The sequence below is a fragment of the Lepisosteus oculatus genome, unplaced genomic scaffold (genome assembly GCF_040954835.1).
Source record: "Lepisosteus oculatus isolate fLepOcu1 unplaced genomic scaffold, fLepOcu1.hap2 HAP2_SCAFFOLD_198, whole genome shotgun sequence".
Taxonomy (NCBI): domain Eukaryota; kingdom Metazoa; phylum Chordata; class Actinopteri; order Semionotiformes; family Lepisosteidae; genus Lepisosteus; species Lepisosteus oculatus.
The window spans coordinates 583-17414 of NW_027167738.1; the positions used below are offsets into that span (position 1 = coordinate 583).

General features: G+C 45.5%; 9 non-coding genes across 9 annotated transcripts; 3 read left to right on the plus strand and 6 right to left on the minus strand.

Annotated features, from left to right (window-relative positions):
• Nucleotides 1–400: 400 nt before the first annotated feature.
• Nucleotides 401–471, minus strand: trnag-gcc (transfer RNA glycine (anticodon GCC)). Its single transcript has one exon. It is a non-coding gene; the product is annotated as a tRNA-Gly (tRNA).
• Nucleotides 472–2166: 1695 nt separating this feature from the next.
• On the minus strand, nt 2167–2248 carry trnas-uga (transfer RNA serine (anticodon UGA)). The gene has a single exon. It is a non-coding gene; the product is annotated as a tRNA-Ser (tRNA).
• Nucleotides 2249–7083: 4835 nt separating this feature from the next.
• On the minus strand, nt 7084–7225 carry LOC138226979 (U4 spliceosomal RNA). The gene has a single exon (XR_011184793.1). It is a non-coding gene; the product is annotated as a U4 spliceosomal RNA (small nuclear RNA).
• Nucleotides 7226–8395: 1170 nt separating this feature from the next.
• On the minus strand, nt 8396–8537 carry LOC138226972 (U4 spliceosomal RNA). Its single transcript, XR_011184787.1, has one exon. It is a non-coding gene; the product is annotated as a U4 spliceosomal RNA (small nuclear RNA).
• A 227-nt stretch (nt 8538–8764) lies between these two features.
• LOC138226982 (U5 spliceosomal RNA) lies at nt 8765–8881 on the minus strand. Its single transcript, XR_011184796.1, has one exon. It is a non-coding gene; the product is annotated as a U5 spliceosomal RNA (small nuclear RNA).
• A 946-nt stretch (nt 8882–9827) lies between these two features.
• On the plus strand, nt 9828–9901 carry trnan-guu (transfer RNA asparagine (anticodon GUU)). The gene has a single exon. It is a non-coding gene; the product is annotated as a tRNA-Asn (tRNA).
• Nucleotides 9902–11441: 1540 nt separating this feature from the next.
• Nucleotides 11442–11523, plus strand: trnas-uga (transfer RNA serine (anticodon UGA)). Its single transcript has one exon. It is a non-coding gene; the product is annotated as a tRNA-Ser (tRNA).
• A 1554-nt stretch (nt 11524–13077) lies between these two features.
• On the minus strand, nt 13078–13150 carry trnar-ucg (transfer RNA arginine (anticodon UCG)). The gene has a single exon. It is a non-coding gene; the product is annotated as a tRNA-Arg (tRNA).
• A 1192-nt stretch (nt 13151–14342) lies between these two features.
• Nucleotides 14343–14416, plus strand: trnan-guu (transfer RNA asparagine (anticodon GUU)). Its single transcript has one exon. It is a non-coding gene; the product is annotated as a tRNA-Asn (tRNA).
• Nucleotides 14417–16832: the final 2416 nt, after the last annotated feature.

Here is a 16832-nt window from a genome sequence, read left to right on the forward strand (position 1 = left end):
TCTTGTAACCCAAATCCTACACTGGCCTGAAGTGCCCCCCCATTTCACAGCATTTTTCAGCTGATTTAAAATGTACCTAAAGGAGAAGCATTATTGAAGACCATCAATTACCAAGAGCTTTTGTCAAAGGTTTTGGTGGTCATTTTGAATGACCACAGAGCGCTGTGACCTCGGTTTTACATCTCATCCAAAAGACAGCGCCCTTTTACAACACAGCATCTCCGTCACTATACTGGGGCATTGGGACCCGCACAGACCTCAGGGTGAGCGCCCCCCCGCCGGCACCATTAACACCGCTTCCAGCTGGAAGCTTTGTTTTTCCCTGTAGCTCATCCAGGTACTGACCTGGCTCACACTGCAAGGGGATGCAAGTGATGGAGCCGCTCGCTGCAAAAGCCACTGCATTGGCCGGGAATCGAACCCGAGCCTCCCGCGTGGCAGGCGAGAATTCTACCACTGAACCACCAATGCTCAGTGCCTGGGCCTTCAAAAAAGACGCTTTTTTGGTGCTCTGTGCAAAACGCGTCGACATCTGCTTCCAGCTGCAAAATGCCATTTGCGGACGCTGAAGAACTTATTTCTAAGGCAGCGGGTACAAGCGATTGGGCGTTTTAAAACCACCAGGAACAGCAAAGAGGCGCGCTTCTTTGCTTGAGCCGAAACACACCGACTGAAAGTGGACAACGTAGTCGGCAGGATTGGAACCTGTGCGGGGAGACCCCAATGGATTTCTAGTCCATTGCCTTAACCACTCAGCCACGACTACAGCAAGCCCCACTGCCGCTGCGTTCTTGCTACAATCTTACCTGGATCGCGAGGCGCCGGCGGAAGCCTATTTCAAAGTCGTTCTCCGTTTCAAAAAAACATTTCCAAAATACAAGCCTTGCAGACAGACACGCCTCAGAGGACTTAAGGGTGGCTTCATGTCGGAATGATAAAGTCTCCCCGTCCGGACATGAAAATGCCACTTTGTTACACACAAAAAAAGAATCAACAACAGAGAAATGCCCACAAGCATTTGAAAAGCCGCACCACGTCGCACTTGAAATAGCTCTTACATTAGTGGTAGACACAGGAATCGCCTTTTTATTTACGCTCTTACCAACGCGATGGAAAGCAAAACAAAGCAAAGCAGAGCAAAACAAAACGAACAAACGAAAACCCTCACGTCCTGCACTTGCATATAACCCCGTTACGTGCCCAAGCGGTATTGTACGTCATCCTAGCACTGCACCCCGGGTCGTACGGTATATGGGAACGAGCACACGCCACGAATCGTCTCGAATCACTCCCTACAGCTGTAAGGCGCCTTGAAGCGTGCACCCCCAACATTCTTCTTTGCGCATCTGTGAAAGGTAAACTCTTGAGCAAACTCTGAACCAGCTCTAAGGAAACTAATCCGATTAGACGTTACTTTGACTCATCTTCTTACGCTCAGTTCCGGATTGCTCAAACTCCAGCTAGGGTTAGGGTTAGCATTCCCACGCTACTTAGACACTTTGTTTACGCTCAGTGCTGGATTTTGGGAACTTCAGGACGAGTGGGAATTTTCTCCTATCTGTCCATTCTGTTTTGTTTTGGAGACTCTTGGCTGCCTATGTTGTTCAGTGCACCGTGAAGGAAACATTTTCCAAAACTGTGTCAGCTCAAAAGTTGTAAGAAAACCTCTCCAGGTGCTTTAACTCTCTTCATTTTTGTCATTTAATGTGACACTCGATGTATAACTGGAGCCTCACATATGCAAATGGTGAGGCTCCAGTTCGACACCCAGTTCCACACCACTTTACAGTATATGACAAAAGCATGGCAGACTGTGCCGGACCAGCTGGTAAGTTCCGCTTATTTTGACCATATTAAACATTGGAAATCTTCCCACTTGCATTTGTGACACTTGATTTTGGCTCCACCTAAGACACTCTTAAATCTTCAAACACTTTTCTCTTCTCCCGCAACACACTTGTCTGTCGGCACTATGTGGCAGCGTTGCATGACAACCCATCTCACCACGGAAAGAAACCTAACAGCTTTGGTAAGAGAGTAGAATTACCTGAAGAACTGCTTTCCATGGAAGCAGGACCAAGCGATGTAGCATTTTTATAGTACCAGGAAAGGAGAAGCGGCACTTCGCCTTTGCCGCACAGGCACAAGGTGACGTGCGGCAGACGCCGTAGTCGGCAGGATTCGAACCTGAGCGGGGAGTCCCCAATGGATTTCAAATCCATCGCCTTAACTACTCGGCCACGACTACAGCGAGCTCGCCGCCGCCGCATTCCTCCTATAATCTAACACGGAGTGCGAGGTGGCTGCGGAAACCTTTTTAAAGTCGCTCTCTGTTAAAAAAAAAACCTTTCACAAGATACATGCCGGCAGACAGACACGCCTCAGAGGGTTTAAGGCTGGCTTCACGTTCAAATGATAAAGTCTCCCCGTCCGGATGTCAAAATGCAACTTTGGCAGACAGAAAAAACATCAACAAACCACAAATGTGGACAAGGATTTTACAAGCTGCACCACACTGCACTTTCAAAAGCATTTACATTCGTGTTAGACGCAGGAATTGTCTTTGTTTTGCGCGCTTACGAACGCCATAGAAAACGAAACAAAACAAAAGCCCTCAGCTCCTGTACTTGATTATAACGCCGTTACGTGTCGAAGCAGGAATTTACGTCATCTTACCACTGCAACATGGGGAATAGAGGGAAATGAACACACGCTACGAATTGTCTCAATCACTCCCTAGAGTCGTAAGGCACATTGAAGGGTGCACCCCCATCATTAATCGTTGGGCCTCTGTAAAAGGAAAGCTGTTGAGCAGTCTTTGAAACAGCTCGGATGAAACACTTGATTGCTTCCATGTGCATCTGGAGCCCACTTCTTATTTTCACTTCACGCCGCCCAAAGCATTTCTAAAACAGGAGATTCGCGTTTGGGAATGCGCCCTGCCCTACAAATAAAACAGGTCTACGGGTCTGAAACCTGCTCCACGGAAAACAGTTCTGTTGCGCTTTTGATCAAAGGGAGATTCTCTGTTCTTACTTTTTGATTACATAACACCCAAAGGGGCTTCTTTGGAGCTGGATTCCAACCAGCATCCTAAAGTTTCTTGGCGGTATCCTTTACAGTCCTCTGTTCGGTCGACAAGGAACAGAAGGGGGCAGCTTTCCTCACACATACAGTGCAATGTACTGTAGTGTTCCCCTTCATTGAATTCGCAGTTCTGCATCAGACCTCTAACTCGTTTCCTTAGCTTGGATTTAAGCCACGAAGCAGGCTTCTACTGTATAAACGTCTAGAGGAATCACAAACTATTTGAGAGGCCATCATCCCAGGGGGAACTGACAAAGTCTATCCCTAAACACCTAGCGCAGTCTCTCGAGAGACTGTCAAAAATCGCTTTCTCCGTTTGTGCTGCAAGTAAGTGAAAACGCGGTCTCAACCCAGAGCCACTTGGCAGCAGTGGCACGTAAATACTGTTACTGCCACTGCTCGATACCGACGTTAGCCTACTATACCATGTTCAGCCACCGCTAGAAAATGTAAGGCTCTAGTACTGGAGCAAACAAAAGGAGGGCCAACGTCGAACGGGCACACATGTCAGACATGGAAACCGACAAGAGTGGGATTTGAACTCATACATGCAGAGCACAATGGATTAACAAGCCATCGCCTTAACCACTCAGCCACCTCGTGAACAGAACTGGGCTGTCCAGAAATGGGTTGGCGCGCTCCAGATGATCTTTTTCTTTTTTTTCCCTCGTACTCGAGGGTCCTTTTCCTGTTCCACATGCGATTTCAACATTTTCCTTGGGAGATGTCAAGCCAGCAAGCCACTGCTGTGGTTCAGTGGCCAGTGTGGAGTTCAGTGGCCCTGTTGTACACAGAAAGCACATTGAGCTCCTTGGACATGAAAAGTTCCAGATAAAAGCCATTTGTCATCCTTTCTCTTGGTGTCGATGTTGCTATTGTATGTAAAGGTGGCAACTTGCTCAGCGAGCAGGCGGAGCACACACCGAATGCAGATGTGTCTGAGTGGCGTGTCCAAGTGGCTGCAAAAGGACAATACTCCCGGGGTGCCGTGGCTTAGTTGGTTAAAGCGCTTGTCTCTTAAACAGGAGATCCTGGGTCCGAATCCCAGTGGTGCATTCTTTGTTCTGTCTTCTCGAACAGAACTGGTCCTTACAGACAACCGCCTACGTCTAGACTTAATTAAATGCAAGTATTCATTTCCTGTCTTGAATGACTTGTTTTTCTTAAAATGGATGCAACTTGCAAAACATGAAATACAAACCTCGCTAATCAGCGCTCGCGGCTGGCAAAAAAAAAAGAAGTCAGCAATGTTTTTTTCTTTAACCTTAAGCCTGCTAATGGAGAAGAAACTAGTCGCCACATCACATACATCCGTTTCAACGATAAGAAGGTAACAACTATCCTCACTCCAGAGTAAATCTCACGTTGAGGGCATATTTTTTTCCACTTTACCATGAGTCGGGCTCAGCTGCAGAGAGGCGAGAGCAGAGCAATGAGGTCAGGGGGACAGGGGAGTCACACGCTGGCAGTTTGAACACGCGGAAGATCACTGAGGGATCCACAGTATGTGGACCCTCCGTGCGCCATCATTCCACACTCCAGACTCTGAATCCTGCCATCCGAGTTAAGATCTCGGCGGAACCTGAGGCGCAGTTCTTTCTTAAAACGTAATCTGGTGAGCATTTCTAGAATCGTACTTGTATAGATGCAGCCTTTAATGTGTTGCTAGGTTAAAATTTATGACTTCTTGAACTTCAGTAGGCAACTGCCCTCTTGATTTCGGATTTAATTTCTTTATTACAGGGGCGCTTTCATGATGACAGAGTCATGTTCAGGTACTTTGCTTGATGGAGGAAGCTCATTTCGGACTCTGTGATCTGCTCACCTGGAAAGGTCTGCTGTACTACTACAAGAGAGAAGTAGAGTCTGGAGGAAGGGACAATTTTATGATGCTTTGGAAGGTAATGTTTTTTTTTTCTTTGAAATCGAAATGAATCAGAATATCAGTGCAAAAGACAAACTCTTGGTTTGGTTTAAAGAGATATGGTTTTAAAACAGACAAAATGTAGAAAACAGGTGTTTCTCACTTTTGGAAAAGAATGGACCGGGGATAATATTTTACTAGTTGCAGTGCTAAGCTCACTGGGTTACAGTCCTGCAGTGTCACACCAGGGCCAGTGGTGCAATGGATAATGTGTCTGACGATGGATTAGGAGTTTGGAGGTTCGACTCCTGCCTGGCGCTGGTTGTTTTTAAACGCATCAGGCTACTCCCTTAGTAGCCTGTGCTACTTACTGCATTGTAATCGTACCCAGTAAGAGATTTCCTTCATGTAAATGAACTGCACCTGACAGCTTTAGAAAAACACCTGGGCTCAGTACGGTGCTGAGAGCTCAAGTTGTGTATAATGTAATAATTTAGGTAGAATAGATTCTAATAATATAATGATCCAGTGTGCTGCACTACTTCACTGTTTCACTGCTCTATGCCTTCTGGAAATAAATCCTCAGACTACTTACTGCCCTGGGCATGTACCAATAAATTACAGGAGCACATCTATATATCACTGCGTTGAAGCAGGAGACACAATCACTGCAAACACATCCTAAATACAGTGTTCCAGCACCTTTGACCTCATCCAGAACGTATCATTTCTTGAAAGGAATTGCTGTCCGAATGCACATCTGAATCCCAAACAGAATCTCTAGTAAAATCCGATCATTTGTGAAACAGGTAAATGTCTCAGGGGCCCATTCCTCATTCTCAAGACACATGTATGCAGTACGTACACCATGCATTGAGCAATAGGGATTAAAGACACCACAGGTAAGGTTAGAAGACATTCTGACTATATTCTAAAATATTGGACTCATATTCTTATGATGGCAGACATGAGTCTGTGTTTAAAACCGGGGTTAATGGACATTATATGACTGTCAATTCTGTTTTGTTTTGGAGACTCTTGGCTGCCTATGTGGTACAGTGCAGCGTGAAGAAAACATTTTCCAAAACTGTGTCAGCTCAAAAGTTGTAAGAAAACCTTTCCAGCTGCTTTAACTCTCTTCATTTTTGTCATTTAATTGTCTGTCGGCACTATGTGGCAGCGTTGCATGACAACCCATCTCACCACGGAAAGGAACCTAACAGCTTTTGTAAGAGAGGAGAAAACGACCTGGCCTGTATGGAGATCGAACCCACGACCTTGGCGGTATTAGCACCACGCTCTAACCAACTGAGCTAACCAGCCTCACGACAGCAATCCTCTCTGTGCTGCAAAAAATCGAACTCAGGGAATTTCTTTTGCCCTCCTTTGAATAGAAAGCCGTGTAATTCAGTGTACGGGCTTTCTCGTGCAGTTTCATGGTTCTTGTAACCCAAATCCTACACTGGCGTGAAGTGACCCCCCATTTCACAGCATTTTTCAGCTGATTTAAAATGTACCTAAAGGAGAAGCATTATTGAAGACCATCAATTACCAAGAGCTTTTGTCAAAGGTTTTGGTGGTCATTTTTAATGACCACAGAGCGCTGTGACCTCGTTTTTACATCTCATCCAAGAGACAGCGCCCTTTTACAACACAGCGTCTCCGTCACTATGCTGGGGCATTGGGACCCGCACAGACCTCAGGTTGAGCGCCCCCCCACCGGCACCATTAACACCGCTTCCAGCTGGAAACTTTGTTTTTCCCTGTAGCTCACCTTCATCCGGGTACTGACCTGGCTAACAAATGCTTTGCTTCAGTGGGTTTTCAGTTGCGAGTTGCAAGGGGATGCAAGTGATGGAGCCGCTCGCTGCAAAAGCCACTGCTTTGGCTGGGAATCGAACCAGAGCCTCCCACGTGGGAAGTGAGAATTCTACCACTGAACCACCAATGCTCAGTACCGAGGCCTTCAAAAAAGACGCTTTTTTGGTGCTCTGTTAAAAAAGCGTCGACATTACCTCTTTCAAAAGGCTTCACTTTCCTAGTCACATTCCAAGGCTCATTGAACCCGGGCTGTTTCCTCCAGCGGTATAGTATTGCAGTTAGACAGCACGATGCCTGCAAGACTATGTCACGCTCTGACGAGACTGTCAAAAATTGCTTTCGCCGATTGTATTGCAAACCGGCGGAAGCGGGGTATTGGGAAAAGTTTTCAACTAGCAATAATCGCGCCTCGGCTAAACCTCACAGGCTACGATACTGCCAATGCGCAAATCTGACGGTTGCCAGGCAACCGCGGGGATCCTATGGAAATCGTTATCAATCGTCTCATGGCATGTCGTTGCTGTAACGCTTCATATTTGTCGTCTTCTTCTTCTAGCTTGAGGTTTTGAAGAATTTCATGACAGACAAGGGCTCCGTCGGGAACAAAGGGCGTTGTGAGAAAACCGTTGCTTATTTTCAGCAGCAGAAATACAACCCTTTAAATACAAGATGACAGAACAATGACGAAGGGCATGCCGGGAGGAACTCATGCACTACAGAGGAAAGGGGGCGGGCACGTACAGTTCACATTCAAGCCACAAGTACTCTTCTCGGATGTTGCACAAACAAATCCTAACGTCCTGAAAGCATTGCAGCATGTTTGTGTCCCACTTCCCGTGGCTGCAGGACGACTGACACGAACGGACAAACACAATCTGTGGCGTTTAGTGTGACATAGTCTTGCAGGCATCGTGCTGTCTCACTGCAATACTATACCGCTGGAGGAAACAGCCCGGGTTCGATGAGCCTTGGAATGTGACTAGGAAAGTGAAGCCTTTTGAAAGAGGTAAAGCACTGCACAACGGAACTGAGGGAGAATCTTACAATGATTTCGAATGAATTCTGTATGCGTTAAAAGACAGCTATACACAGAAAACATGCAGGACACTGCTCATGATGTTTCCCGAGCCGAAACACAGTGCGTTTTTCCAAGCCATCTGACAAAGCCCGCCCACTGAAAACTGCAGTAGATCGTGTAAAGACGTTCAACTTTGTAACTACTGCACGCACAGGAAGCAGAATAAATTCCTCTTTTCAAACTGTCAAAGGTTTGCTTTGCGAACGCTGCAGGGCATCGCACAATCTCTTTTGAACGGGGACAAACGATTTCTTATGGGGCGCAGTAAGTACAGACGTTTAAAAAGCTCCACTCATGCCGACGATGCAGCATGAAGAAGCGCAACCTAACGTTTGACAGACAAAAGCCGGGCGCCGCTACGAGCAATATGAAATCAAACTGACAGCACACGGCGTTTCGCGCTGACTCAAAAGTGATCTCGACAGACGCTGTTCTCTGCATAACGCTGAAAGAGCTAAAGAGCGTTTCTGTTGAGACGTAACAAGCTTGTTTCTTTCTACCATGATGTTACCATGACAAAATCTGTCTTTAAACACCTTGCTCAGTCTCTGACGAGACTGTCAAAAATTGCTTTCGCCGATTGTATTGCAAACCGGCGGAAGCGGGGTATTGGGAAAAGTTTTCAACTAGCAATAATCGCGCCTCGGCTAAACCTCACAGGCTACGATACTGCCACTGCGCAAAGCTGACGGTTGCCAGGCAACCGCGGGGATCCTATGGAAATCGTTATCAATCGTCTCATGGCATGTCGTTGCTGTAACGCTTCATATTTCACAGCATATTCCCGCCCCCCAAAGAAAAGAGCGCCAATCAGAGAGGCGGAGACCGAGGACTCGCAGAGCAGACGGCCACAGTCGCCGTAATAAGAGCGATTGTGAGCGGTTTTAGTTTCTCTCTTTGACCAGCCCAGCTGCGCCCCACCCGAAGGCAGGGAAGCACAAAAATTGTATGGAACTCATTCATGTTCCTCTCCATGGAAATCTTTAGTAAAAGGCAAAAGATTTGTACGAGATGAAGAGAAACCAGAGTGCGTGGCTGGACAGCTGCAGGAGCCCAGGCCGCCTTCAAGGCCTCTGCCCTGCCGGTCGTGGTTGGCAATGCACCTGGCCTTACAAACGAGCCAGTGGGGCCCGTTCAGCTCTGGGCTCATCGCCTGCGGCTCTCGGCTTACCTGGCAGGGGAGATACCTTGATCAGCCTGTAGTTAGAGTAGTTGGATTGTTTTCTTGTTTTGTGGAAGCAGTGTTTGTTTTGCAGTTTGAGATGGCAACCTTTGGATCCCGCAAGAATGCTGTACGTTTTGAGCTTTTGGATGACCTCTTCATGGATCGTATGCAGTTCAGCAGAAAAGTGTTACAGAAGGAACGTGGCTTTGAACCTCGGCACTTGGATTTCATCTTCGCTCTCCCAGGTCAGAAAGCATTTGAGGTTGTTTTTGCTACCTATTCTCTGTTTGAACAATGTGTGGATGTGTTTGAGGCAAAAAGAGGGAAAGTTCCTGCCCTTGAGAAGATCAACTTGCAGCCTCTGACACAGAGAGAGAGGAAAACGGTGCATGTTGTTATGTTCTCGGAACTGGCAAAGACGGAGGACATTCACACCTGGCTTAAGCAGTACTGCACCGTCCACCATGGAACTGAGGTTAGAGATGTTGACGGTATAAAAACAGGAGCAAGGAAATTCGAGGTTCGCTTGCTACCGGACAATGTAAATGGAGGCTTAAGGCACCTGCCCTCTACAATCCGGCTGGGCGCCTGCAATGGCTATGTTTTTTATGTGGGACAACCAAAGGTGTGTCGGCGCTGTGGTGTTGTGGGACACCTGGCATCGTCCATACATTTCAAAATCCATACAGCTTGTGAAAGATGAAATCCATTTCTTGGTTGTCAGTGGAAAAAGATTGCCGGCTGCAAGAAGCGCAAGTGATTGTTTTCTTTGACCATAAACCTGCAAATGTAGGGAGCACAAGTGGCTGTCAGTCTCTGTGGCGCAATCGGTTAGCGCGTTCGGCTGTTAACCGAAAGGTTGGTGGTTCAAGCCCACCCAGGGACGCATGTCTCAGTTTTTCCAATGTAAACATCATCACCGCTAAAGAAGATGGCGCAGAAGGCTCCACAGTCGAAACGTTGTGCTTCTTTTCTTCTCTTTTCAGCATGGAGTAAACCTTTGCTTGATCCTTTGCAGCCTACGCATGCTGACACAGCTACCTTTCTCTTAACGCGCCTCAATCATTATTCACCAAAACCATCAGCAGAATGTGTCGCCTTTGTGGTGATGTCACTCCTCTGCTTCACAAATGTCCTTAGTGACGGACCATTTCTTTCTGCCATTTTTCCGGAGCGGTTATTGATTGCTCCATCATTTCCCTCATACTTTCCATCCCTAGATTGAAAAAAAAAAAAACAGAAACAGGCTGACAGGACGACAATCAAATTGCAAAAACTCATCAAAGCACTCGATAGAGTATTTGAATCCACAAGTAGCTACGAGCAACTTTGTCCTGGCTTGCATGAAAGTCGGAAAATGTCAAAAAGAAAAAGATGGTGGCTTTTTCATATCTGTTCTTTTATTTTTAGTTCGTTGGCTCTTCTGTCCATTGTCCTCCTGCCTGGCTCTTGACCTGTGACTGTCTGAACGCACACATTAGACTTTCAGGCGGGGGATTTGTCCTGAGCCTCTGTGAAAGACCCACCCACCCCCATAAATAACTGCTCTAGAAACACATGAATGCAAAACTAAACCACAGCTTAAAGAGGAGCTCCAACTCAGTGCCATACTAATGTAAACGAAGTAATACTAAGACATGTTCTTATGGATTTGTCTTACCTTGAGATATGTAATTGGATTTCAGGATTAACTTCCTCATTCAATGTACTGGTGATTCTTTGCCTGGTCAGTACCTGGGTGGGAGACCTCCAGCGAACAATTAAGCTTGCTGCTGGAAGTGGTGTTAAGAGACTCTTAGGATCTTCCAGAGGTGTCTGTCCAATAGCACTAGTTGCCTTAGAGCTGGCTCAAACATTGCTCAAGAGTCTACCTTTCACAGATGCGCAAAGATGAATGATGGGGGTGCACGCTTCAAGGAGCCTTCCAACTGTAGGGACCGATTAGAGACGATCCGTAGCATGTGTTCGTTTCCATATACGCCCCGTGTCTCAACGGTAGGACAGAGTCAAATACTGCCTCGACACGTAACAGCGTTATATTAAACCGCAGGACTTGAGGGCTGTTTTGTTTGAATGTTCAAGGCATTGGTAAGAGCGTAGGTCAAGGGCCATTGGTGCATCTCCTGTAACTGGAGTAAAAATGCTATTCAAAGTGCAGTGACTAAAATCGTCGTCCACATGTCTCCGTTGTTGATTGCTTTCTGTCTAAGAACGTTCTGTTTTCATGTCCGAACGGGGAGACTTTATCATTCCAACTTGAAGCCACCCTTAAGTCCTCTGAGGTGTGTGTGTGTGTGTGCTTGCACGTATGGCGTAAAAGGTTTCTTAAACGGAGAGCGAACTTGAAAAAAGTTGCCTCCACTGCCGCCGCCGCCTCGCACTCCCTGTTCGATTGTAGCAAGAAGGCAGCGGCCGCAGTGCTCGCTGTAGTCGTGGCCGAGTGGTTGAGGTGACAGACTTGAAATCTGTTGGGGTCTCCCCGCGCAGGTTCAAATCCTGCCGACTACGGCGTCCTTTGCATTTGGTTGCGTGCGTGCGTGTAAAAGGACCAGCGCCGTTTAGTTTTCGCTGGGACCTTTAACACTCTAAATCGCCTGGACCCGCAGCCTGTGAAATCGATTCTTCAGCACCCACGATGGACGCTTTGCCGCTGGACACAGATAACGATGCTTTTCTGCAACGAGCTTTCCAGCTGAATTTTCTCAGCAGCTCCGTACTGAACCTGTTCTCCATTGCAACATAGCGGAGGGTCGTCACGTCTATAGCAAGGCTGTGTAGGACCGCATACGCCACAGTGACTTGTACACAGACCACATGACAGGCAAGCAAAATACACTTTTAAAATTCCAAAGACTCACAAGGTCAGAGAAACAGCGATGACCTGAACAGATCTGTTACAGAAGTCTAGGTTGACCTTTTTAGAGCTGTAATTGCATTTTTGTTTAATAGAAGATCAAATCTACTCGCATGTACCAGCACATTACAGTTTATTGATGTTAATTCTGTTTAAGTAATAAGATTGCTAACGATGTTGGACTTTAGCCGGTGTTTTTTAGAACAAATTGCTTACACTTCTGTAAGGAATACCCAGTACGTGCCTTTGTCAGTCATTGCTCACCATACCTGTAACTTTCTTATCTAACTCACTTCCTCAAATGGTGAAGGTCCACAAACATAAATGAAAAAAAAACCCTTGTTGTAGATGAGGTGCACAAAAAAGCAGCCCCTGATAGTGTATAACACATTTATACTATTGCAGAGACACATGTAACATATATATACTGTATATATATATGAAACAGAAATAGAAACAGAAACAGGAATCGCTTACTCACCTGGAGAATCTCTGTAGGAATATCTAGCATTTATCAATGGAAATAAAAGCTGCTTTAATACAGTGCATGTTCAAACTCAAACCCTCAGCTGCTGTTCTTGTTTGTTTTGGGACAAATTGCAACTGAGCATCGCATGAGCCGTTACGTACCCTTATCTGTTAGGGAATTTCAAGGGAGGAGTTAGGTCAGAATGGGTAGGCTGCAAAACAACAAGTAAAGATTTATTCCAAGATGAAACGTTGTGGCGGTTTTCTTATCTTTTCAGCATGGACTAAACTTTTACGTGTTCCTTATATGCTATATATGTATATATTAGCACCAATGTCGTTCTTAAAAACTAACATGAAATTGTCAGGGACATTCAGCTATATACAAAGACGAGACAGACAAAGTAATAATTCTGTATTAACGTGGCCTACATATTGACGCAATGGTCGAACTAACTGACATGTTCTGATTCAGATCCCCTGCAGTTCATGCCAATTAGAACAATAGCAATGCTGAGTCCTCCCCACCCTACTGAGCACAAATTCAGCTGCTCTCCAGTTCTGTTCTGCATGTTTTTTCATTGCATTTGAGCTCGGAGCTGGAGATGATCTCCATACAGTTCTGTGTTCACCAGCCCGCACTTGCGTGCTAATTTACGGGTTGTGGCAAATGCTTTTCTATAGTTCACATACATGACGCCAACCTGTTACCGAGGAACCTGAGAGGTTTAAAAGCCTCACGAGCCAGGCAGGACTCGAACCTACAATCTTCTGATCCGAAGTCAGACGCGTTATCCATTACGCCACTGGCCCATAGAACATGCACTTGCACTCCACCACAGAGAGCTCTACACTGCTACTAGTAGTACACTTCCCCATCTAAATTTTCACAGCAAGAAACTTGTGTTTCCTACTATTTTTATCAGGTTTAAAATATCATCTCCTTAAAACAGAAAAAGTGTTGATGTGTCGTGCTGAAATTCCGATTGATTTTGAATTCAAAGAAAAAGGTTTTCTTCCAAAACACCATGAAATTGTCACATCTTGCAGACAATAGGTGTATTCCATGTTGAAAAGAGAAGAAAGAAAACCATGGAGCCTTTTACAGGTGTGAGGCTTCTTCAGGTGTGAGAAGACCTCACAGTCGAAACGCTGTGTTTCCGTTCTTCTCTTTTCAGCATGCAATAAACCTAGTACTTGTTCCTTTTCAGCCGAGGCATGCTGACGTAGCTACCCAGCTGAACATCTTGCAGACTCTACAGTACTTCTCTCCTGTAGAAGTAAAGCAGGGCTTGCTGGGTGAGCTTTTGCTCCAGTAAATTAGGTCACGTGTCATGTTAAATCACTTCTTCTAAACACAACATTTGCTGGTGCTAGCTTTCCCCATGAAAAGAGACATTTCCCTTACAGTACATGACATATCGTTTTTATTCTATCAATAAGTATAGAAATTAAACAAAAGAAAAAATGGTGTCACCAAAGAATGCACAGCTCTGTCGCCTTGGGGAGGTGTCAAGGGCATTGAGCTCCTTGGACATGAAAAGTGCCCGATAAATGCCATTTCTCATCATTTCTCTTGGCGTCAGTTCTGCTATTAAATGGGACGGAGGCAACGGGCTCAGAGAGCAGGTTAAGTGCACACCGAACGCAGATGTGTCCAAGTGTCTGTAAAAGCGCGGTGCTCTGCTGGCGCTGTTCCCTAGTGGCTTAAAGTGCCCGCCTAGTAAGCAGGCGATCCTGGGTCTGAATACCAGCGGTGCCTCTCTCCGTGTCTTGTTGTGCCGAATGTATCATTTCAGACAAACATGTACAGCTTGGTTCAGTTTAATGCAAGAATTCATTTCCTTTCTGGAATAACTTGTTTTTGAAGAAATCCATACAGCTTGTGAAAGATGAAATCCATTTCTTGGTTGTCAGTGGAAAAAGATTGCCGGCTGCAAGAAGCGCAAGTGATTGTTTTCTTTGACCATAAACCTGCAAATGTAGGGAGCACAAGCGGCTGTCAGTCTCTGTGGCGCAATCGGTTAGCGCGTTCGGCTGTTAACCGAAAGGTTGGTGGTTCAAGCCCACCCAGGGACGCATGTCTCCGTTTTTCCAATGTAAACATCATCACCGCTAAAGAAGATGGCGCAGAAGGCTCCACAGTCGAAACGTTGTGCTTCTTTTCTTCTCTTTTCAGCATGGAGTAAACCTTTGCTTGATCCTTTGCAGCCTACGCATGCTGACACAGCTACCTTTCTCTTAACGCGCCTCAATCATTATTCACCAAAACCATCAGCAGAATGTGTCGCCTTTGTGGTGATGTCACTCCTCTGCTTCACAAATGTCCTTAGTGACGGACCATTTCTTTCTGCCATTTTTCCGGAGCGGTTATTGATTGCTCCATCATTTCCCTCATACTTTCCATCCCTAGATTGAAAAAAAAAAAAAAAACAGAAACAGGCTGACAGGACGACAATCAAATTGCAAAAACTCATCAAAGCACTCGATAGAGTATTTGAATCCACAAGTAGCTACGAGCAACTTTGTCCTGGCTTGCATAAAAGTCGGAAAATGTCAAAAAGAAAAAGATGGTGGCTTTTTCATATCTGTTCTTTTATTTTTAGTTCGTTGGCTCTTCTGTCCATTGTCCTCCTGCCTGGCTCTTGACCTGTGACTGTCTGAACGCACACATTAGACTTTCAGGCGGGGGATTTGTCCTGAGCCTCTGTGAAAGACCCACCCACCCCCATAAATAACTGCTCTAGAAACACATGAATGCAAAACTAAACCACAGCTTAAAGAGGAGCTTGTCATGACCGCCAGGCAGTTAAGACCAACTCTTAAGCAATCTAAACAGCACCAGCAGCGGGTGATTATTAACAAACGCCGCCGCACGAGTTAACCCACCTGCACACACTCCACCGTGCGGTACGCAGTGCTATTTTTACCATCTTTACCTGCTTCCCGCTGGTATTGAGTCTACTCCTTGAGAGCTCTACCTGGCGTTTTTTCCATTACCTCGTTTATTCTGGATATTGGACTCCCCTTCTGCCTTTTCGACTTTGGACCTCGCCTCTCACCTCGGACTGTTTGCCACCAGTGTTCTCCCTGGATTACGACTTACCTTACGCCTCTTGACCACGAAACAAAGCAAAGCAGAGCAAAACAAAATGAACAAACGAAAACCCTCACGTCCCGCACTTGCATATAACGCCGTTACGTGCCCAAACGGTATTGTACGTCATCCTAGCACTGCACCCCGGGGCGTACGGTATATGGGAACTAGCACACACCACGAATCGTCTCGAATCACTCCCTACAGCTGTAAGGCACCTTGAAGCATGCACCCCCAACATTCTTCTTTGCGCATTTGTGAAAGGTAAACTCTTGAGCAAACTCTGAACCAGCTCTAAGGAAACTAATCTGATTAGACGTTACTTTGACTCATCTTTTAAGGGACCCTTGTTAATTGGAGAAATCAATGATTTCGAATGAATTCTGTATGCGTTAAAAGACAGCTATACACAGAAAACATGCAGGACACTTCTCATGATGTTTCCCGAGCCAAAACACAGTGCGTTTTTCCAAGCCATCTGACAAAGCCCGCCCACTGAAAACTGCAGCAAATCGTGTAAAGACGTTCAACTTTGTAACTACTGCACGCACAGGAAGCAGAATAAATTCCTCTTTTCAAACTGTCAAAGGTTTGCTTTGCGAACACTGCAGGACATCGCACAATGTCTTTTGAACGGGGACAAACGATTTCTTATGGGGCACAGTAAGTACAGACGTTTAAAAAGCTCCACTCATGCCGACGATGCAGCATGAAGAAGCGCAACCTAACGTTTGCATTCCTAGCAAATTCCTTTTATTTTTTGATAAATAAAGACAGTCTTGTTTAACAAACAACACACACAACATTTTACATTGTCAATTCAATTCAAATCAATGTATTTCTATATAGCGCCTTTCACAACAAGGTTGTCCCAAGGCACTTAACAATGCAAGTTGTTAAGAGCCTTGTGTCTAATATGCCGCCTAGGTAACGTGCTGTCTCTTTGAGGCAAATGTTTAAATCCTCTGAGTTAAGTGCTGAAGTTATAGTAGTCCTATCAGTATTGTTGCCTCCGATCAACAGATCCTCATTTTTCTCAGAGTTGAGTAACAAAAAGTTTTCACACATCCAAGTATTTCCTTCCTTAATGCATTTAACTAAACTGATAATAGAAGAGTTGTCGTTTGGTGTAAACAAAATGTTTATTTGAGTGTCATCAGCATATGAATGAAAGTTCATATTATTTTTTCATATTATCCTACCTAGCAGCAGCATCTAGAGAGAGAGAGCAATATTGGTCCCAGCACTGATCTTCTGGTACCCCAAATTGAACTGGTGACATTGATGAAGCAGTACAATTATTAGATATTTGAACATAATGAAAACGATGAGTTAAATGTGAAGTAAACCACTGAAGGACGGTTCCAGATAAGCCAACCTCAAACTCAAGCCTGTGTA